We start from the raw sequence: 23140 nt of genomic DNA on the forward strand, positions 1-23140 counted from the left end.
GGACCACCCCAGATACCACCCCAGGATACAATGAGAAGGAAGAGAGAGGCTTTTAATAAGTACAAGGGGAGCAACTCAACAGAGGCATTAGAGGAATACAGAAGTGCAGAATGGAGCTCAGGAAAGTAAATAGGAGAGCAAAGAGGGGATATGAGAAATCTCTAGCCAGTAAAAGTAAGTAAAATCCCAAGATATTCAATAAGTAGCATGGTAGCACAGTGGTTAGCACAGTTTCACAGCGCCAGGGTCCCAGGATCGATACCCGCTTGTGTCACTGTCTGTGTGAGTCTGCACGTTCGCCCTGTGTCTGCATGGGTTTCCTCCGGATGCTCCGGTTTCCTCCCACAAATTCCAAAAGATGTGCTGTTAGGTGAATTGGACATACTTAATTCTCCCACAGTGTACCCGAACAGGTGCCGGAATGTGGCGACTAGGGGATTTTCACAGTAACTTCATTGCAGTGTCACAAGCCTACTTGTGACAATAATAAAGATTATTATTATTAAGTATATCAATGGGAAGAGGATAACTCGGGAAAAGGTAGGGCCCATTAAGGACCATGGGGGAATGTGTGGGTGGAGCTAGAGGACATCGGTAGGGTGTTAAATGAATATTTCAATTCTGTCTCCACTAAAGAGAATGAGGAGCAGATATGGAACTCGGGGAGAGACTGCGAGGTTATTGAGCAAGTCGCCATAGGGAGGGACAAGGTATTGGAGGTGTTGGCTGGCTTAAAAGTGGACAAATATCTAGGTCCAGACGAATTGTATCCCAGGTTGTTGTGGGAGGCAAGGGAGGAGGTTGCAGCGGCCCTATCCAAATTTTTAATTCTTTTCTGGCTACAGGAGAGGGGCCAGAGGACAGAAGAATCACGAATGTTGTCCCACGATTGAAGAATGGTTGTAGGGATAAGCCAGGGAACTACAGGCCAGTGAGTGTCATGTCAGTGGTGGGAAATTAATGGAGAAAATTCTGAAGGAGAGAATCTATCTCCACATGGAGAGGCAAGGTTTGATCAGGAATAGTCAGTATGGCTTTGTCAGAGGGAGGTCATACCTAATAAATTTGATTGAATTTTTTGAGCACGTGACTAAGTGTGTAGATGAGGCTAGTGCAGTTGCTGAAGTTTATATGGATTTCAGCAAAGCATTTGACAAGGTCCCACATAGAAGACTTATAAAGAAAGCAAATGCACTTGGGATACAGGGGAACTTGATAAGGTGGATTCAAAGCTGGCTGAGTTGCAGGAAACAGAGGGTGATTGGGGCAGCACGGTAGCACAAGTGGCTTCACAGCGCCAGGGACCCAGGTTTGATTCCCCGCTGGGTCACTGTCTGTGCAGAGTCTACACGGTCTCCCCGTGTCTGCGTGAGTTTCCTCCGGGTGCTCCAGTTTCCTCCCACAATCCAAAGACGTGCAGGTTAGGTGGATTGGCCATGATAAATTGCACTTAGTGGCCAGAAAGGTTAGGAGGGGTTATTGTGTTACGGGGATAGGATGGAAGTGAGGGCTTAAGTGGGTCGGTGCAGACTCGATGGGCCGAATGGCCTCCTTCTGCACTGTATGTTCTATGTTCAATGACAGGTGGCAGTTTTAGTGACTGGAAGCCAGTGTCCAGAGGCGCACCACAGGGATCTGCTATTCAGCATTTATAAAATTACTGAGGTGACTATGTGGGAGGTAGGACCAGTAAGTTTTAAAAATATATATATTTTATTCAAGATTTTTTGGCCAAACATAACAGTACATAGTTTTTTAATTTTAAACAACAATAAAGCAATATAAATAACAGTGGCCAGTTTTAAACAAATAAATAAATAATATATAAACAGAAACAAAAACAAAACTGAATGGCAACTGCCTTGTCAAAAATAGTTACTCTCCAAAGATACAATCCAACAGTCCAATATACATTACCTATAACAAATGTCTATACATATACAATGACATCCCTGAGAGCCCACCCGGATCCTCCCCCACCCCCCCCCCCCCCCCGCCCCTCCCCCCTGGGTTGCTGCTGTTGTCTTCTTTCTTATTCATTCCCTCTATCGTTCTGTGAGGCAGTCGACGAACGGTTGCCACCGCCTGGTGAACCGTTGAGCCGAACCCCTTAATTCGAACTTAATCCGTTCTAACTTTATAAACCCTGCCATGTCGTTTATCCAGGTCTCCACGTCCGGGGGTTTGGCTTCCTTCCACATAAGCAATATCCTGCGCCGGGCTACTAGAGACGCAAAGGCCAAAACATCAGCCTCTCTCGCCTCCTGTACTCCCGGCTCTTCTGCAATGCCGAATATAGCCAACCCCCAGCCTGGCTCGACCCGGACCCCCACCACCTTCAAAAGCACCTTCGCCACCCCCACCCAGAACCGCTGTAGCGCCGGACATGACCAGAACATGTGGGTGTGATTCGCTGGGCTTCTCGAGCATCTCCCACACCTATCCTCTACCCCGAAAAATGTACTGAGCCGTGCTCCAGTCATATGCGCCCTGTGTAGAACCTTGAATTGTACCAGGCTTAGCCTGGCACACAAGGACGACGCGTTTACCCTACGCAGGGCATCAGCCCACAGCCCCTCCTCAATCTCCTCCCCCAGCTCTTCTTCCCATTTCCCTTTCAGCTCATCTACCATGATCTCCCCCTCGTCCCTCATTTCCCTGTATATGTCCGACACCGTACCATCCCCCATCCATGTCTCTGAGATCACTCTATCCTGCACCTCCTGCGCCGGGAGCTGCGGGAATTCCCTCACCTGTTGCCTCGCAAAAGCCCTCAGTTGCATATACCGAAATGCATTCCCTTGGGGCAATCATATTTTTCCGTCAGCGCTCCCACACTCGCAAACGTCCCATCTACGAACAGATGTCTCAATTGTACTACTCCTGCTCTTTGCCATGCTCCAAATCCCCCATCCATTCTCCCCGGAACAAACCTATGGTTATTTCTTATCGGGGACCGCACCGAGGCTCCCGTCCTTCCCCTATGCCGTCTCCACTGCCCCCAAATTTTTAATGTTGCCACCACCACCGGGCTTGTGGTGTATTTCTTTGGTGAGAACGGCAACAGTGCTGTCACCATTGCTTGTAGGCTGGTTCCCTTACAGGACGCCCTCTCCAATCTCTTCCACGCCACTCCCTCCCCTTCTCCCATCCACTTACACACCATTGAAATATTGGCGGCCCAGTAGTACTCACTTAGGCTCGGTAGTGCCAGCCCCCCCCTATCCCTACTACGCTGCAAGAACCCCCTCCTCACTCTCGGGGTCTTCCTGGCCCACACAAAACTCATAATACTTTTCTCGATTCTCTTAAAAAAAGCCTTCGTGACCATCACCGGGAGGCACTGAAACACAAAGAGGAATCTCGGGAGAACCACCATTTTAACCGCCTGCACCCTACCTGCCAGTGACAGGGACACCATGTCCCATCTCTTGAAGTCCTCCTCCATCTGTTCCAGCAATCGTGTTAAATTAAGCCTGTGTAAGGTACCCCAATTCTTGGCTATCTGAATCCCCAAGTACTGGAAGTCTCTTGTTACCTTCCTCAGCGGTAAATCCTCTATTTCCCTGCTCTGCTCCCCCGGATGCACCACAAACAACTCACTTTTCCCCATGTTCAATTTATACCCCGAAAACTCCCCAAACTCCCCAAGTATCCTCATTATCTCTGGCATCCCCTCCACCGGGTCCGCCACATACAACAACAAATCATCCGCGTACAAAGATACCCGGTGTTCGTCTCCTCCCCTAAACACTCCCCTCCACTTCCTGGAACCCCTCAGTGCTATGGCCAGGGGCTCAATCGCCAGTGCAAACAATAACGGAGACAGGGGACACCCCTGCCTCGTCCCTCTGTAAAGCCGGAAATAATCAGACCCCCGTCCATTCGTAACCACACTCGCCATCGGTGCCCTATACAGCAACTGTACCCATCTGATATACCCATCTCCAAAGCCAAATCTCCTCAGCACCTCCCACAGATAATCCCACTCCACTCTATCAAATGCTTTCTCGGCATCCATCGCCACCACTATCTCCGCTTCCCCCTCTGGCGGGGGCATCATCATTACCCCTAGCAACCTCCGTATGTTCGTGTTCAGCTGTCTCCCCTTCACAAACCCAGTTTGGTCCTCATGAACCACCCCCGGGACCCAGTCCTCTATCCTCGTCGCCATTACCTTGGCCAGAATCTTAGCATCCACGTTTAAAAGGGAAATGGGCCTATAGGACCCGCATTGCAGCGGGTCTTTTTCCTTCTTTAGGAGGAGCAATATCGTTGCCTCTGACATAGTCGGGGGCAGCTGCCCCCTTTCCCTAGCCTCATTAAAGGTTCTCGTCAGAAGCGGGGCCAGCAAGTCCATATACTTCCTATAAAATTCCCCGGGAATCCGTCTGGTCCCGGGGCCTTCCCCACCTGCATGCTCCCAATCCCTTTCACTACCTCCTCCATCTCAATCTGTGCTCCCAGTCCCGCCCTCTCCTGCTCCTCCACCTTAGGGAATTCCAGCTGATCCAGAAAGCACATCATTCTCTCCTTCCCTTCCGGGGGCTGAGCTTTATATAATCTTTCGTAGAATGCCTTGAACACTCCATTCACTCTCTCCGCTCCCCGCTCCATCTCTCCCTCCTCATCTCTCACCCCCCCTATCTCCCTCGCTGCTCCCCTCTTCCTCAGTTGGTGGGCCAGCAACCGGCTCGCCTTCTCCCCATATTCGTACTGTACACCCTGTGCCTTCCTCCATTGAGCCTCTGCATTACCCGTAGTCAACAAGTCAAATTCTACATGTCGCCTTTGCCTTTCCCTGTACAGTCCCTCCTCCGGTGCCTCCGCATATTGTCTGTCCACCCTCAAAAGTTCTTTCAGCAACCGCTCCCTTTCCCTACCCTCCTGCATTCCTTTATGTGCCCTAATAGATATCAGCTCCCCTCTAACCACTGCCTTCAACGCCTCCCAGACCACTCCCACCTGAACCTCCCCATTGTCATTAAGCTCCAAGTACCTTTCAATACACCCCCTCATCCTTAAACATACCCCCTCATCTGCCAATGAGTAGGACCAGTAAGTTTGTGGATGACACAAAGATAGGCCGGGTGGTTAACAGTGAGGCTGAGAGTCTTGGATTACAAGGAAGATATAGACAGGATGGTCAAATGGGCAGAAAAGTGGCAGATGAAATTTAACCCTGAAAAGTGTGAGGTGTTACACTTTGGAAGGAGTAATTGACAAGGAAATATTCAATGAATGGCACCACACTGGGCAGTCTTGAGGAACAAAGAGACCTTTTTGTGTTTGTAAATAGATCTCTGAAGGCAAAAGGGTGGCGAAAAAGGCATATGGGACACTTGCCTTTATCAATTGTGGCATAGATTACAAAAGCAGGGAAGTCATGTTGGAGTTATATAGAACATTGGTGAGGCCACAGCTGGAGTACTGTGTGCAGTTCTGGGCGCCACATTGTAGGAAGGCTGTAATTGCACTGGAGCGGGTGTAGAGTCGATTCACCAGGATGTTGCCTGGGATGGAACATTTTAGTTTTGGGGACCTGATCGAGGTGTACAAGATTATGAAGGGTATGGACAGGGTGGATAGGGAACATTTGTTCCCCTTACTTGAAGGGTTGGTTACGAGGGGACACAAGTTCAAGGTGAGGGGCGGGAGGTTCAGAAGGGATTTGAGGAAAAACTTTTTTACCCAGAGGGTGGTGACGATCTGGAATGTGCTGCCTGGGAGGGTGGTAGAAGCGGGTTGCCTCACATCCTTTAAAAAGTACCTGGATGAGCACTTGGCACGTCTTAACATTCAAGGATATGGGCCAAGTGCTGGCAAATGGGATTAGGATTGGCAGATCAGGTGCCTTTCATGCGGCTGTGCAGACTTGATGGGCCGAATGGCCTTTTCTGCAATGTATTTTTACTGTGATTCTTTTCTGCGATTCTTCAGAGCTAGAAGAAGAGCTCCGGGGCGGGATTCTCCACGAACTGGCTGGGCGAGCCACTCAGGCGCCGAGGTGTGGCGTGAACCACTCCGGCATCGGGCCGCCCCGAAGGTGCGGAATCCTCCGCACCTTCAGGGGCTAGGCTGGTGCCATAGTGTTTGGCGCCACGCCAGCCAGCGCGGAAGGGCTTGGTGCCACGCCAACCGGCGCCGAAGGGCCTCCGCTGGCCGGCACGAGTTGGCGCATGCGCGGGAGAGCCAGCGTGTGCTGGCATCATCCCAGCACATGCGCAGGGGCATTCTTCACCGCAACAGCCATGGCGGAGGTTGACAGCGGCCGGTGCGGAGGGAAAGAGTGCCCCATGGCACAGGCCCACCCGCGGATCCGTGGGCCCCGATCGCGGGCCAGGCCACTGTGGGGGCACCCCCCCGGGGCCAGATCTCCCCGCGCCAACCCGAGGACTCTGCAGGCGCCCGTGGAGCCAGGTCCCGCCGGTAAGGACCTGTTGTGATTTACGCCGGTGGGACTTGCCAAAAACGGGCGGCGACTCGGCCCATCTTCAGCGCCGGTGAAACGCCGGTGGGGGGGGGGGGGGGCGCTGCCGGTGGCCGCCGACCGGCCCCGCCAAAATCCCGGCGCCGGAGAATTTGGCAGCTGGCGGGGGCGGGATTCACGCCGCCTCCCCCCAGCGAATCTGCGACCCGGCGGGGGTCGGAGAATCCCGCCCCTGAATCCTCAGTTTGCAGCTGTGTGAATATATATGCAGATGCTTTATCGTTTTTCTCACATTTAGCAGCTGATAAACTTACTCTTTAGTTTAACTCAAGAGGACCTGCTTCAATTGACTCCTCTTGAAATCATCAGCATTGAGTTGGGAAAAGGTATCCATAATCATAGAATTTACAGTGCAGAGGGAGGCCATTCGGCCCATTGAGTCTGCACCGGCTCTTGGAAAGAGCACCTCACCCAAGGTCAATACCTCTACCCTATCCCCGTAACCCAGTGACTCCATCCGACACAAAGGGCAATTTTGGACACTAAGGGCAATTTATCATGGCCAGACCACCTAAGCTGCACATCTTTGGACTGTGGGAGGAAACCGGAGCACCCGGAGGAAACCCATGCACACACGGGGAGGATGTGCAGACTCCGCACAGACAGTGACCCAAGCCGGAATCGAACCTGGGACCCTGGAGCTGTGAAGTAATTGTGCTATCCACAATGCTACTGTGCTGCCCACAAAGGAAGGGATTTGTTTTAGATTAACCTTGCTGAGACCAACTGAGAGGGGAGGTGAAGGGATTGAAGAAAGGAAGGGAGCCAGTTCACTCCTCCTCATACCACGTGGCAATTTGTGGGTATCCTATCCAGAATTTAACAAATTGAGGGATCTTCATCCAGTGGATGAGCACAGCCCATTGCACTAATTTGCATGTTTGCTTTATCCTCCTTGCAGGAAAGAGCACCAAACAGCAGGGGGAGGTAGAGAACTAGAGGTGACTCTCCAGCTCACTGTGAACTCACAAGTGTGGAGGAGGCGACTCTGTAGATAGCACTCTCAACATGCCCGCCCAATAAAGATGGAGAGCTACCTTCTAAGTGAATACTCATCTCCGCACACCCATCACTTAACTCTGTTTCCAGTTACCTGCAGATCAGGGAAAACAGCACCCGAGCAGCTGTCTATACCTGCATGAACGTCTTTTGATGGTAAAACCTCAGGTGCACATTCAGCCCTTGAGCTTGCTGAACATTCCAGGTGTCATGATATGAAAACATGCAGCTAATGAATACATAGAATAGGACACGACCAATGAGCAGTCAGGACACTCAGGGGTGGTATCTCACTGTAAAAGGGATGAGTCACTCACACCCCGCCTCTTTCCACAGACCAACATCTACAGAATGAGACAGGGTGCATCCTCAGCATCACACCCCAGAGCAAGGCTGGTTCTGTTAGACTGAGATACTACATTTTAGATTAGCAGAGAGTCAAACTCATTGAGAACTGTGCTAATAGTTCAATAAAACACATTGAACTCACTTCAAAGTCTGGAGCATCTTTTACTCAAAACTGCATCAAGTGGCAGCTTGTGTTACTCCAAATTACCTGACACAACATGATACCAGGGGTCTGTCTGTTCAATCTAGTTAGTTCAACTCAGCAAGATCCGTGATGACCAGTGAATGTATACCGGCACAATGGAAAAGATTCCGGCTCCTCACCAGCTCAGGACCTCCGGCAATCTCAGTGCCAACTGGCGGACATTCAAGCAGAAATGTCAGCTTTACGTCGAAGCATCAGACCTCAATGGTGCGTCTGATGCACGGAAGATAGCTCTTTTCCCCACCACAGCGGGTGATCACGCCTTGGAAATATTCAACTCCTTTCACTTCACTGAAGACCAGGACAAAACAAAGTTTCAGACCATCCTGGACAAGTTTGACAGCCACTGTGAGGTGGACACCAACAAAATCTTTGAGTGCTACCTGTTCAAGCTGCAATTGCAAGGTAAAGATGAATCCTTCAACTCATATTTAACTAACCTTAGACTGCTAGCGCGATCCTGCAACTTTGGTGATATCACTGACTCCATGATCAGAGACCAAATCGTTTTTGGAGTTCACTCTGATCCTCTGAGAGAGCAACCTGGTGAAAAATTCACTTCAAAGTCTGGAGCATCTTTTACTCAAAACTGCATCAAGTGGCAGCTTGTGTTATTCCAAATTACATAACACAACACCAGGGTGGCAGATTGCCATGTGTGTGCGTTAGATTACACCTTGATCCTGAGGAGAACCACCAATCCGAACACCCACTCATTCTGATTAGTACCTTAGGTGATCTTGACGTAATTGTTGTCCCTAGCAAACAGCCCATCTATCACCTGTTTTTAGCATTTGTGGATGGTAGACTGAGAAATCTTGGTGCGATCCTACGGCTCTACCATAATCGTGGGAGAGGCCGAAATTGAGAACCCCGCCGGGCGTAGATCGGTTTCCGATCTAACTGGCCCGCTCCCATTGGTAAAATGAAATGAAAGTGAAATGAAATTAAATTAAAATGAAAAATGAAATGAAAATCACTTATTGTCACGAGTAGGCTTCAGTGAAGTTACTGTGAAAAGCCCCTAGTCGCCACATTCCGGCGCCTGTTCGGGGAGGCTGGTACGGGAATCGAACCGTGCTGCTGGCCTGCCTTGGTCTGCTTTAAAAGCCAGCGATTTAGCCCAGTGTGCTAAATCAAGATCCCACTGCGACATAGCAAGAAACCAATAATCACCAATGAAGGCCAATCACCATCCCATTAACCCCCTATCTGACGGCCTCCCGCGATCTAACCGACTCCACAGGGAGTGGTCATGCAGGCACCATTTAGTACTCCTATTTAAAAATGTGAAGCTAGCGAAATGGCTGCTGTGGGGTCGGAGGAGGTGAGTGGTCGTCTTCGAAACCGGGCAATCAGCCCGGGGGCACCGGGGGCTGCTGCCCCAGTGTTCGGAGCAGGTGGGGAAGCCCCTGCACAACCGGCTAGTTGGATGGCACCTTGAGAGAAGGCGGGAAGCGCAAGGGTGGGTGAGGCTTGAGAGATTTGACGGCCCCTGGGGACAGTGGCATCACTGGACTAATAACCCAGAGATCCAGGGTAATGCTCTGCGGACATGGGTTCGAATCCCACCAGGGCAGATAGTGGAATTTGAATGCAATAAAAATCTGGAATGAAAAGTCTAATGATGACCATGAAACTATTGGATTGTCGTAAAAACCCATCTGGTTCTCTAATGTCCTTTAGAGAAGGCAATCTGCCATCCTTACCTGGTGTGGCCTACATGTGACTCCAGACCCACAGCTATGTGGTTGATTCTTTAATGCCCTCAGGGATGGGCAAAAAATGCAGGCCCAGCCAGCGACACCCACATCCCATGAACAAATAACAAAACGACTGATTGTCGGTCTCTTACCCTCTCCAATTCCTTACAGATATCACATTATGCATGCTATTGAAGACCCTGCAGCAAGCTGCCCTTGCGGTGGCATTCCAGATGGCCAGACGCTGGAGAAGGTGGCAGCAGCAGTGTCGACAGAGGATTAAGGTGGTAGCCCATGTGCAGTGACCTACCCCATACCCTGAGGATGCGGTCGCCCATCAGGCCATGGAGGAACCCAAAGGGGGAGGCCAGCGACGGTCCAAGGTGTACAGGCATCGCTGATTGTTTGAAGAGATGTCGGACAGCATGTACCGCAGGAGGGGATAGTGCGGCACCTGTGCCATACGCTTTCAGACTTAGCATCATGCGGAAGAGGAGGGTACCCACTCCCAGTGGCCATGAAGGTCACCGTAGCCCTGATCCTTTATGCATCGGGTTCATTCCAGGACTCGAGCATGGACTTGTGTGGCATTTCCCAACCAACAGACCACAATTGCATCCATGAAGTCACAGTGCCCTGTTTGCCCGGGCAGCTGACCATATAAACTTTGACCTGGACCAGGCCCATCAAGATGCCCGGGCAGGAGGATTCTCCATCATTGCCAGGATGCCCCATGTCCAGAGGGTAATAGATGGCACACATGTTGCCTTGCGAGCATCGGGTGGCCCATGAGCACCCTTCATAACAGGAAGGAGTTCCACTCCCTGAATGTCCACCTTGTTGGCGACCACCACCTCAAGATCATGCACGTTTGTGAACACTTCCCAGGGAGTGTGCATGACAGCTACATCCTGGGGCAGTCGGACACCCCGGCCTCTTTGAGGGACACCCCAGGATGACCAGTTGGCTATTGGGGAATAAGGGGTACCGCTGAGATCCTGGCTAATGACGCCAGTATACAAGCCAGAAACTGATGAGGAGACCCGATCTAACGAGGCCCACGTGGCCACCTGGGCTGTCATTGAGCATTGCATTAGACTGCTGAAAATGCGGTTCTGATGTCTCGACCAATCTAGTGGTGCACTGCAGTACACCCCCTGGAGGGTCACCCACTTTGTCATGGTCTGCTGTGCCCTCCAGAACCTGGCACAGCAGCGGGGCAACATGCTGGAGGTGGAGGAGGAGGAACATGTGGCCTTGTCAGAGAAGGACACAGAGGAGCTGGACCAGGAAGTGCCAGAGGACGAGCTCGGTGCGGACGTGTTGGAGCAGCCGGAGGATGGAGGACAGGTAGCGGCGAATGTCCCTCATGCCCGAAGGGAAAGGGAGGCCCTCATCCTCACCCATTTCTCATAGGATGTGGCTTCGCCCATCATCTCTCCCTCACCATGCCACCCTCTTCCTCCCGCTGACCGCAAGACGTGCCCTTATCAGCAGCGGTTGACTCAGGAGAGTTGGTGACAGCTGTCGTCTCCCTGAAGGGAGCCTCATGGTTGGCTTCCAGTGCTCCCTCCTCCTGCTTGGTACCTGTAGGTACCTGGGGGTGACCTTGGGAAGGAGGGGTAACTGGATTGAGCTCAAGAGGCCCCATGTGTCATCTGTCTCTGCCAGTCTTGGAGGGTCCCCATTGACTGCACCATGATGTTGACGCCCACAGCAATGCCTTGGCAATGCCCACCTGAGACTGGGACACGGTCCTTAGCGACTCGGGCATGCTTCGCAGCGCCTTGGCAAGATCCACCTGTGTCAGGGACACCTCCCCCAGTGGCCGGGACATGCAGTCAAAGCCCTCAGCCATGGTCTTGGACATCACTCATGCTGCTGACGTCGTGCTCCAGGCTCTCCACTGTGGTTGCCACCATAGCTGCGTTGGCCCCGTGCCATGCATTGCTGGCACTATCTCCTGTGCCTTAGTCTTTGGGCCTCCTCCAATCGGCTATGGACCTGCTAGAATGTCACTGATATCCCCTTCTGAATCTCACCCTTGTCTAACAAGTCTAGTGCAATTCTCAATGACTGTCTGGATGACCACATGAGCCTCATTATATCTGGCCTCTGTACTAGCGTCAATAGCCGCGCCCGACATCAGCTCTGGGGTAACCTGGTCTCGAGGCTCGACATCTGACTGGGACCCAGCTGGGTCCTGGGATCCAGCAGACCTCCGACTGCTGTCTCCCTGGACGTTCCTGCATCCACCTGATGTGCATCAGCAACATTGTGGCGCTCACCAGAATGTGCCCCAGATGCCTGTCCACCGAGGTGTGTGTCTCTGCGCTGGTGGAAGGTGGGGGTGACAGCCGTGATGCGTCAATGGTGGCATCCGCAGAGTTCTCCGCCGAGGTGTTCTTTTGGAAGACAGGAGGAGGGAGCCACCCCACCCCAAATGGAGATTGTGCAGGAGAATTAACATGTAATCAGTGGGAGGGAAGGTGCATTATTCCGCCATGAACAACAGACGTGTGACAGGTCATCTGGATGGGTGCCGGTGGATACACACCTCTGCAGCACAGGCCAAGCTCGACGTCTGTGGACGCCCGTCTGCGGTCACCCCCATGACCGCCAGAGCCCGTTCCTCGTAGGGGGTGAAGATTCTGATGTCAGACACGTCTAGGCCCTTTCCAATTAGTCATGGGCCAACTTCTCCTGTGGTGAAAAAGAGAGCGCATTGTGAGCCGCACGTTTCATGTATCGTGGGGGTGGGGGGGGGGGTGTAGCTATTGCTGGGAACAGTTTGGGCACCACTGCTGGGTGTGGGTGGGGTGTGCTGATGGGTGCCAAGGTGTGCTGGGGCACAGGCGTGGTATTGTGCTGGTGGGGGATGCGGTGCCAACTTCAGGGACATCGGGGGGGGGGTACGGCTGGGAGTGACAGCTGACACCGGTGCCAGGTGACAGATGCCAACTCACCTGTGCGGCTCAGTGGAGGTCATTTTCTTTCTTGCGGCACTGGGTGGCGCTCCTCCTGGTGACACTTCCCGTGCTGACGGCCGCTGTCACTGCCTTCCCGGCGCCGCTGGCTGCCCTGTGTTATGGGCCAGGGTTTAGAGAACCCCAAAGTGTATCATGGAGTTCACCTGACCCACAACTTTTAATAGATTGTGGTATGGGGAGCACACGGCCCACTCTACAGGTGTGGTACAGCAGAAATGGAAAAGTAATTTTTAAAGCAAAACAATGTTTATTCCATGAACTCAAGTTAACCTTTTTGAAACAAACAGTGAACATCTCAGCAACCATCAATTCAAATACAACCCCCAAAGAGTACAACTCTAAGTAATGCTTATGCTGTCCTTTTAACATCCAGAAGACTTAAAACACCTTTACCAGAAGCACATTAGGTTTACATTCACCGCTGAGGACATTTATAATTCTGAATTCACCAAATGATCACGAGATAGTGTTTTGATGGCAGAGAGAACAGCAGTACGCCTGCTTGGTCTGGCTTCAGCTCCAACACTGAAAACAAAACTAAAACACAGCCTGCAGCAAACAGCCTAAAACAAAAGTAAAAAGTTGACAGACGGCCCAGCTCCACCCACACTCTGAGATTACTGCAGTAATATGAGCAGCCAAACATTTCTTAAAGCGACATTCTCATGACACCTGCGACTGATGCCCTCGGGAGAACAGGGTATCCAGTCTGGACTCCACCATGTCCAAAGGCCTGGCCAGATCGGCATCTCCAAGTCGTGGAGCTGGTCTGCGTGGTGGCATAGCTGTGTGCTGTGTGGGGTTTGTTCTCTGGGCTCAGTTTAAGTGCTGCTCCTCCTCGTTTGTGGAGAGCTGCTGGGCGTGGTCCAGGCAAATCAGTTTGAGGGGCAGCCATTTCCGACGTGAAGCTGGTGGGGCATCATTACCAGCCCTTATTCGCGTTAGATACCGATAGCGGTGTCGCCGGATTGGTCGTCGGGAAGCACCTGGCAATTCTACCTTGCTCCCACATTTAGAAACTTTCCCCTGGTCTCACGCAGAGTCCCACAGTGGAGTTTCTGGCAACTAGCAGGTCATCTTATCGGCTGTAGATGTATCCACCCAACTGATGTGACATCCCTGCGGCCCCTGACACACTGCCATTCAGCCTCTGCCCGCACCATGTGTAGCAGGGATAGCCTCATGTGAGCTGTACGCTCCCCTCAGTCCCTTCCCCTCTCCCCACCGCTCTCCCCTTACTCTCTTCCTCACACTCACCTTGAAACACCCCTCCCCTCACCCCTCCTTCAGATCACCCCTCCCCTCATGCCTCCCTCCGATTAACGCCCCCCTTCACTCTCATCGCCTCACCACCCTTTGTCACGGTCCTCTCTTCATGGCACTCTCCTTAAGGCCCTCTCGTCACCCCGTCCCCCCTCTCCTTACCACCCTCTCGTCACGGCCCCCTCGACACGGCCCCCTCGTCACGGCCCTCTCGTCACGGACCCCTCGTCATGGCCCCCTCGTCACGGCCCCTTCGTCACGGCCCCTTCGTCATGGCCCCCTCGTCACAGCCCCCTCGTCACGGCCCCTTTGTCACGGCCCCCTCGTCACGGCCCCCTCGTCAGGGCCCTCTCATCACGGACCCCTCGTCATGGCCCCCTCGTCACGGCCCCCTCATCACGGCCCCTTCGTCATGGCCCCCTCGTCACGGCCCCCTCGTCACGGCCCCCTCGTCCGGGCCCTCTCATCATGGCCCTCTCATCACCGCACCCTTGTCTTGGCCCTCTCATCACTGCCTTCATGACACTGCCCTCTCGTCACTCCCCTCTCCTCATGGCCCTCTCCTCACTCCCTCACTCCTCACTCCCTTCCCCTCACTGCTTTCCCTCCTGTGTTGCTCCAGGTATATGAGGCAGTTCTGTGTGTAATTGCTGTTTATCCTGGTGATCATTTGAGCTTATATCCGAGGCAGCGTTAATTGCAGCTGCCCTGATACCACAGAGCAAATCTCCAAAATAAAAAAATTAACCTCCCCAAAAAGGGAAACCTCTTTTGTACTATGAGTATGGAGTTTGTCTTCTCAAATTTCTCTGAGATGGATTAACCCCTCAATTTATAGTATGTTTTCACCTTGCTTTCTGTGGTAGAATCCCTGCAGTGCTGAAGGGGGCATTCGGTCCATCGAGTCTGCATGAACCCTCCAAAAGAGCACCCTATCTCGGCCCACTCCCCCACTCTATCCTCATAACCCCATGCATTGATCATGGCCAATCCACCGAACAGGCACATCTTTGGACAGTGGGAGGAAACCAGAGCACCCATAGAAAACCCATGCAGACACAGGAAGAGTGTGCAAGCTCCACACAGACAGTCACCCAAGGCCGCAATTGAACCCGGATCCCCATAGGTGTGAGGACAGATTTGGCCCGAGTAGACAGGGCAGGAAGGCTCAAAGGTAGGACAGCTGATGAGTGGCAGTTGTTTAAAAAGATATTCAATTCCTCACAACTAAAATATATCCCAGTGAGGAAGAAAGATGGGAAGAGGGGTAAAAAATATCCATGGCTAAACAAGGAAGTCAAGGACAATATAAAGACAAAAACAAAGATATACCATGTTGCAAAGACCAGTGGCAGACTGGAAGATTGAGAAACTTTCAAACATAAACAAAGTGTTACTAAAAAAGTAATAAAAAGAGGTAAGGTAAATTACGAAAGAAAGCTAGCGCAAAATAACACAAATGATAGCAAAAGCTTCTGTAAGTACATAAAAGGGAAGAGAGTCACTAAAGTGAATGTTGGGCCCTTGGGAAATGAAACCAGTGAGTTAATAGTGGGGAACTGGAAATGGCAGAGATGCTAAATCAACACTTTGCCTCGGTTTTCACGGTGGAGGACACTAGTACCATTCCTAAAGGAATGGGCAATTTAGAGTAATAGAAAGGGTGGAACTTGGAACAACCAGCATCAATAGGGAAACGGTACTCAACAAACGTTTGGGATTGAAGGCATACAGGTCCCCAGGGCCTAATAGCCTATATCCTACAGTGTTAAAAGAAATAGCAATGGAGGTAGTGGATCCATTGGTTTATATTCCAAAATTCCCTGGACAATGGAAAGGTACCAGTGGATTGGAAAACTGCTAATGTAACACCCTTATTCAAAAAGGGAGGGAGGTAGAACTTAGGAAATTACAGACCAGTTAGTTTAACATCTGTTGTTGGGAAATTATTAAAATCAATTATCAAGGACGTAACATCAGGACATTTGGAAAGTCAAAACGCTATCCATCAGAGTCAGCATGGTCTTATGAAGGGTAAATCATGTTTCACTAATTTGCTCGAGTTCTTCGAAGATGTAAGAAGCAAAGTAAATATTGGGGATCCTGTAGATGTAGTATATCTGAACTTCCGGAAGGTTAATACACAAAGTTAGATCACATGGGATTAGGGGTAACGTATTAGCTTGGATAGAAGACTGGCTGATGGACAGAAGACGGACTCGGGGTAAATAGGTCTTTTTCTGGATGGCAAGATGTAACTCGTGGGTGCCACAGGGCTCGGTTCCTGGGCAACAACTATTTACAATCTATATAATGACTTGAATACAGGGATAGGGCAGCGCGGTAACACAGTGGTTAGCACTATGGCGTCACAGCGCCAGGGTCCCAGGTTTGACTCCAGACTTGGGTCACTGTCTGTGTGGAGTCTGCAAGTTCTCCCTGTGTCTGCGTGGGTTTCCTCCGGGTGCTCCAGTTTCCTCCCACAAGTCCCGAAAGACATGCTGTTAGAAAATTTGGACATTCTGAATTCTCCCTCTGTGTATCTGAACAGGTGCCGGAGTGCGGGACTAAGGGCTTTTCACAGTAACATAACTGCAGTATTAATATAAGCCTACTTGTGACAATCAAGATTATTATTATTATTCGAAGGTCCTATAGCCAAATTTGCAGATAACACAAAAATAGGTGGGACAGTAAGTTGCAATGAGGAAATAAGAACCTTATAAATGGATATAGGTAGGTTTGTTGAGCGGGCCAAATGTGGCAGATAGAGTTTAATGTGGATAAGTGTGAAGTCATCCATTTTGGTCGGAAAAATGGAAAGGCAACTTGTTATCTGAACGATAAAGACTTCAGAGCGTCTGATGCAGAGGGATCTGGGTGTCCTCGTGCATGAGTCACAGAAAACTACCATGCAGGTACTGCAGGTAATTAAAAAAGTGAATGGAATGTTGGCATTTACAGCGAAATATGTGTCACGGCAGGTAGGATGTCACCAGTGTCAGAAATTGGAATATAAGTGCTGGCACTAGCCAGATCTGAGTGCACTGCTCCAGAGCTTCCTGCTATTCTGCACCGGAACCTGTCAGAAACCATCCTCCAACAAAGATCAGAAATCTTCACCTGCAAGTTAATGAACATTCATCAACAAGACTCCTCGCCATACACTCCAACGGATTTCAATGTCTGCAATGTTCAGTCCAAGGAGTGGAACAGGAGGCTATCACTGGGGGAGCGTTGCAGGGATGACAGAGGTTGGCACCACAGTTCATCTCTGCCATCTTGCAGCTTCCCCTCCAGGCTGCACAGGAATAGTGCGAGGACCAATGAGGAGAGAACCTCCTACCTGGACAAGGAAGCGTGAACTGAGGTAACAGTGGATGTTGGTAACCACGTGGATGGAGTTGTGCCCGACATATGAGCGCTGACAACCGCAGATGAGGACGCTTTTCACCTGACTGGAGAGCAGGGTGGCTGGGCCAAGAATGAGAAGATTGTTGTGATGGACGGTGAGAGTGAGGAGGCCTAGAACCTGCTGTCTATCATTGGACAGGATTGGAAAAATTCCAACAAAGGCCGTAATTCTCCAGTTGTTGCGATTCAATGTTCCCACCAGCGGGTTTCCCGGCGGTGTGGGGTGGTTACAATCGGAGATCTCATTGACAATCAGCGGGAAGTTAGAATCCCACCACCAGTGGTCGGCATGTGGCTGAGAAATACACGGCTGGCGGATCAGAGAATCCCACTCTGTGTTTGACTCTCTTTGTTAATGTTTACCAGAAAAACGATGTGAGGCCAAACCCTTCACTAATAATAATAAAAATAATCTTTATTAGTGTCACTAATAATGATAAAAATAATCTTTATTGTCACAAGTCGGCTTACATTAACACTGCAATGAAGTTACTGTGAAAAGCCCCTGGTCGCTACATTCCGGCGTCTCTTTGGGTACACAGAGGGAGAATTCACAATGTCCAATTCACCTAACAGCACGTCTTTCAGGACTTGTGGGAGGAAACCGGATCACCTGGAGGAAACCCATGCAGACATAGGGAGAGCGTGCAGATTCCGCACAGACAGTGACCCAAGCCGGGAATCGAACCCGGGTCCCTGGCTCTAGCAGGAAGGAATGAATTAACTATACCAAATGTGTCAATTTTTATGTTGAGTACTGTTAAACATGAATTGGCGAGCAATAGAATTTGCTTTATTCTTAAAACTGATCCAGTAGACAATGTTTTATGTCCCAGTTCTAACAGCAACTTTCACCTGATTGATCAAAATAAGACATTTTCCACCTTGTCGAGTATCTGAATGATTGAGTTGTTGTTTTAAATACCTATGCAGCATTCTGATACCACAAGTGTAAAATGGAGCAAATGTTCTATCTCCCTGGCTCTACAATCAACACTCAAATACCTCTACAACAATAACACCTATATGAGACTGCTGTGCATAGACTACAGCTCCGCCTTCAACACCATTATCCCGACAAGACTTATAACCAAACTCTGCAAACTTGGACTTTTGTCCTCCCTGTGCAGCTGGATCCTTGACTTCCTCACCAACAGATCACAATCTGTCAGGATAGGCAACAGCACCTCCTCCATAATAGTCCTCAACACTGGGGTCCCGCAAGGATGTGTGCTCAGTCCTCTACTGTACTCCCTGTACACACATGACTGTCTAGCAAGATTTAACTCCAACTCAATCTATAAGTTTGCGGATGATACAACTGTGGTGGGCCGTATCTCAAATAACGACGAATCAGACTACAGAAGGGAGAGAGATCACTTGGTTGCATGGTGTACCGAAAACAACCTCTCTCTAACAGTCGGAAAGACCAAGGAACTGATCATTGACTTCAGGAAGCGTAGCATGATACTGCCCCCCCCCCTCCCCCCCATCTGCATCAATGGCTCCAAAGTGGAGATGGTCGATAGCTTTAAGTTCCTGGGGGTCACTACCACCAACAGTCTGTCCTGATCCACTCACGTTCATGCAACAGTCAAGAAAGTACTACAACGTCTCTACATGCCAAGGAAATTTGGCATGTCTGCATCTACTCTCACAGACTTCTACAGATGTGCCATGGAGAGCATCCTATCCGGCTGCATTACAGCTTGGTATGGCAACTGCTCGGCCCAAGACTGCAAGAAACTGCAGAGTGTGGTGAACTCGGCCAAACACATCACACAAGCTTGCCACCCTCACATTGATTCTGTCTACACCTCCCGCTGTCACAGAAAGGAGATAGCATTATCAGAGACCCCTCCCTCCCAGGCTTTGCCTTCTTCCAGACCATTCCAACAGGGAGAAGATACAGAAGTCTGACGACCCGCACATCCAGACATAGGAACAGCTTCTTCCCCACAGCTACTGGACTCCTCAATGACTCTCCCTCGGACTGATCTGTTCCCTGGAAGAACACTATTCACGACGCCCTATGCTGCTCTTGCTCATGTATTTGCTTTGTTTGCCCTATTATGTATTATACCTTGTGTTGCCCTATTATGTATTTTCTTTTCTTCCCTTTTCTTCCCATGTACTTAATGGTCTGTTGAGCTGCTCGCAGAAAAACACTTTTCACTGTACCTCGGTACACGTGACAATAAACAAATCCAATCCAATCCTTTGGCCCCTTGTTCCGCACTGTAACCAATCACGATTTGTTGATGTGCCATTTGTCAATGTTCTCTGTCGATTATTCTTTTTTTGTCTACTGTGTACGTACTGTGTACGTTCCCTTGGCCGCAGAAAAATACTCTTCACTGTACTTCGGTACATGTGACAATAAATCAAATCAAAATCAAAAATCAATCAATGAAACCTGCAAGGGATTTTCAATAGAACATCTTCCATCAGCATTACTGGCCTTTATAGAGGTTGGCTATGTGTCAGGTATGAAGAAAAGGTACTCTCCCATCTCAAGCAAGGCATTAACCGAAAGAGTTGAAAAAAATACTTATGCTGCCTTGGCTTTCTTCCCCCATTTCTTAGGCAGTGAATCTTGTTGCAGTTCCAGCTCCACTATCCCTTGCCGACCCACTCGAGTGAGCTTACACTGTAAGTGTTGTTTGTCCATTCAACTTTGGCGTCATTAGAGCTAAAATCTCCTTGTGCACACATTTCCCAGCAGCAGGTACCTTGTTCACAACAAATAGCTGCTATTTTGCAGTGTTATATTCAGACGGCTTCATACACAGTGTCCCGATTAATTTTCCTTAACTGTTTTAATAAATAAGGTGTTTCATGTGTGCTACAGGTTCATTCAGATGCACTATTGAAGGATATCCAAAGTAGAAGTGGGAACCTGTTAAAGGTCTGGTTGCCTCTGCAGTAAATTGGATTGGATTGGATTTGTTTATTGTCACATGTACCGAGGTACAGTGAAAAGAATTTTTCTGCAAACAGCTCAACAGATCATTCAGTACATGGGAAGAAAAGGGAATAAAAGAAAATACATAATAGGGCAACACAAGGTATACAATGTAACTACATAAGCACCGGCATCGGATGAAGCATACAGGGTGTAGTGTTAATGAGGTCAGTCCATAAGAGGGTCATTTAGGAGTCTGGTAACAGCGGGGAAGAAGCTGTTTTTCAGTCTGTTCGTGCGTGTTCTCAGACTTCTGTATCTCCTGCCCCGATGGAAGAAGTTGGAAGAGTGAGTAAGCCGGGTGGGAGGGGTCTTTGATTATGCTGCCCGCTTTCCCCAGGCAGCGGGAGGTGTAAAAGGAGTCAATGGATGGGAGGCAGGTTTGTGTGATGGATTGGGCGGTGTTCACGACTCTCTGAAGTTTCTTGCGGTCCTGGGCCGAGCAGTTGCCAAACCAGGCTGTGGTGCAGCCAGATAGGATGCTTTCTATGATGCATCTGTAAAAGTTGGTAAGGGTTAATCTGGTGTAGCCATCTGGGATGGCCACTTACAACCAGGAACAGAGAAACTCGCAAAGCCTAGCGGGTAAAATGGACAAAGCAGATTCAGAGCCTGAAATGTATATTTGCAAGCAAAGAGTCCAGACGGTATTGAAACTCCGACCAATTAGCATTTTGATGGGCCGATTAGCATTTGATGGCCCATCTTCACCAAGACAAAGGACTGGTACTCGAGCGACCGGTACAGTCCCAGACATTTCGGCGCCACTCCCTGTTCAAGGAAAGCGTAAACAACGGGGTCAGTGACCGCTTGGGACATGCCCAGCCATCCAGACACCCACCTATTTATTGGTTAGGAATCGAACATAGTGATCGGGGATCACCCAATTAATGGGGTCCATCTGAAGGACCGCCCGAAAGAGCGCAAAAACCCCCAAGTATAAGAAGAGGGTCCGCCATATGTTCGTCCTTTTTTGCACCTGGCGCCCCGGCAACCACCATCTCCAATCGCAGCACCACCAGAAGCAAGTCCAAGTTCAACGCTCGCTACCAGACGGATGAGCCTAGCTGAGCAGCAGCTACTTCTCCAGACTCGATAGATCCAGAATCGGACAGCAGCCACTGTTCCTCTGACCTAAGCCGGGTGCCTGAAGTTAAGTACAGATTGTCTTAGTCGATAGGTGTAGTTAACTAGTAGTGTCTATGTTGCATGACTAATTGTGTGTAAATAAAGTACCCTTGACCTTGAACTAACTAACTGGTGTTTGGCTCTTTGATCGGTAGCCGGTTGAACCTTGTGGTGGTATCATTTGATACCTGGTGACTCTGAGCATTAGACTATAGATACCAAAAGAAAGGAGGGCAAACCCACTGATTGCCGTAGTTAGAGCAGAGCCACACAGGAAAAGAAAGGCAACAGTGGACATGTCGAATTTCCTTAGTTTCCTGAGGAAGTATAGGCGCTGTTGTGCTTTCTTGGTGGTAGCGCAGATGTGGGTGGACCAGGATAGATTTTTGGAGATGTGCACCCCTAGGAATTTGAAACTGCTAACCATCTCCACCTCGGCCCCTTTGATGCTGACAGGGGTGTGTACAGTACTTTGCTTCCTGAAGTCAATGACCAGCTCTTTAGTTTTGCTGGCATTGAGGGAGAGATTGTTGTCATTGCACCACTCCACTAGGTTCTTGATCTCCCTCCTGTATTCTGACTCGTCGTTATTCGAGATCCGGCCCACTATGGTCGTATCGTCAGCAAACTTGTAGATGGAGTTGGAACCAAATTTTGCCACGCAGTCGTTTGTGTACAGGCGTAGAGTAGGGGGCTAAGTACACAGCCTTGCAGGGCTCCGGTATTGAGGACTATTGTGGAGGAGGTGTTGTTCATTCTTACTGATTGTGGTCTGTGGGTCAGAAAGTCGAATATCCAGTTGCAGAGTGGAGAGCCAAGTCCTAGGTTATGGAGCTTTGATATGAGCTTGGCTGGTGTTGAAGGCAGAGCTGTAGTCAATAAATAGGAGTCTGATTTAGGAGTCTTTGTTGTCAAGATACTCTAGGGATGAGTGTAGGGCCAGGGAAATTACGTCTGCTGTGGACTGGTTGCGGCGATGTGTGAATTGCAGTGGATCAAGGCGTTCTGGGAGTATGGAGGTGATGTGCTTCATGACCAACCTCTCAAAGCACTACATTAGGACTGAAGTCAGGGCCACTGGACGGTAATCATTGACGCAAGTTGCCTGGTTCATCTTTGGCACCGGTATGATGGTGGTCTTCTTGAAGCAGGTGGGGACCTCGGTGTGGAGTAGGGGCAGGTTAAAGATGTCCGCGAACATCTCTGCCAGCTGGCCCGCGCAGGCTCTGAGTGCACGACCAGGGATACTGTCCGGGCCCGTCGCCTTCCAAAGGTTCACTTTTAGGAAGGCCAATCTGGCTTCGGAAGCTGTGATGGTGGGTATGGGTGAATTATGGGCTGCTGGGGCACTCGACAGCGGATTGTTGGTTACCTGCTCGAACCAAGCACAGAATGCATTGAGTCCATCGGGGAGGTGTAGCCATCTGGGATGGCCACTTGCAGCTTATAAAATGGACACTGGCAGAGCATACAGGGAAAAATGGACAATGCAAAGTAACAAGCAGGCACAGAGATTGAATGTGAATTTGGAAGACAGACTGCAGATGGAACCAAAACTCTTGGTCGATTTGCACATTGATGGCCCATCTCTGAGGAACAAAGGACTGGTGCTCAGGTAGCCGATACTGTCCCAGA

Source organism: Scyliorhinus torazame, chromosome 17 (genome assembly GCF_047496885.1).
Source record: "Scyliorhinus torazame isolate Kashiwa2021f chromosome 17, sScyTor2.1, whole genome shotgun sequence".
In the NCBI taxonomy this organism is placed as follows: domain Eukaryota; kingdom Metazoa; phylum Chordata; class Chondrichthyes; order Carcharhiniformes; family Scyliorhinidae; genus Scyliorhinus; species Scyliorhinus torazame.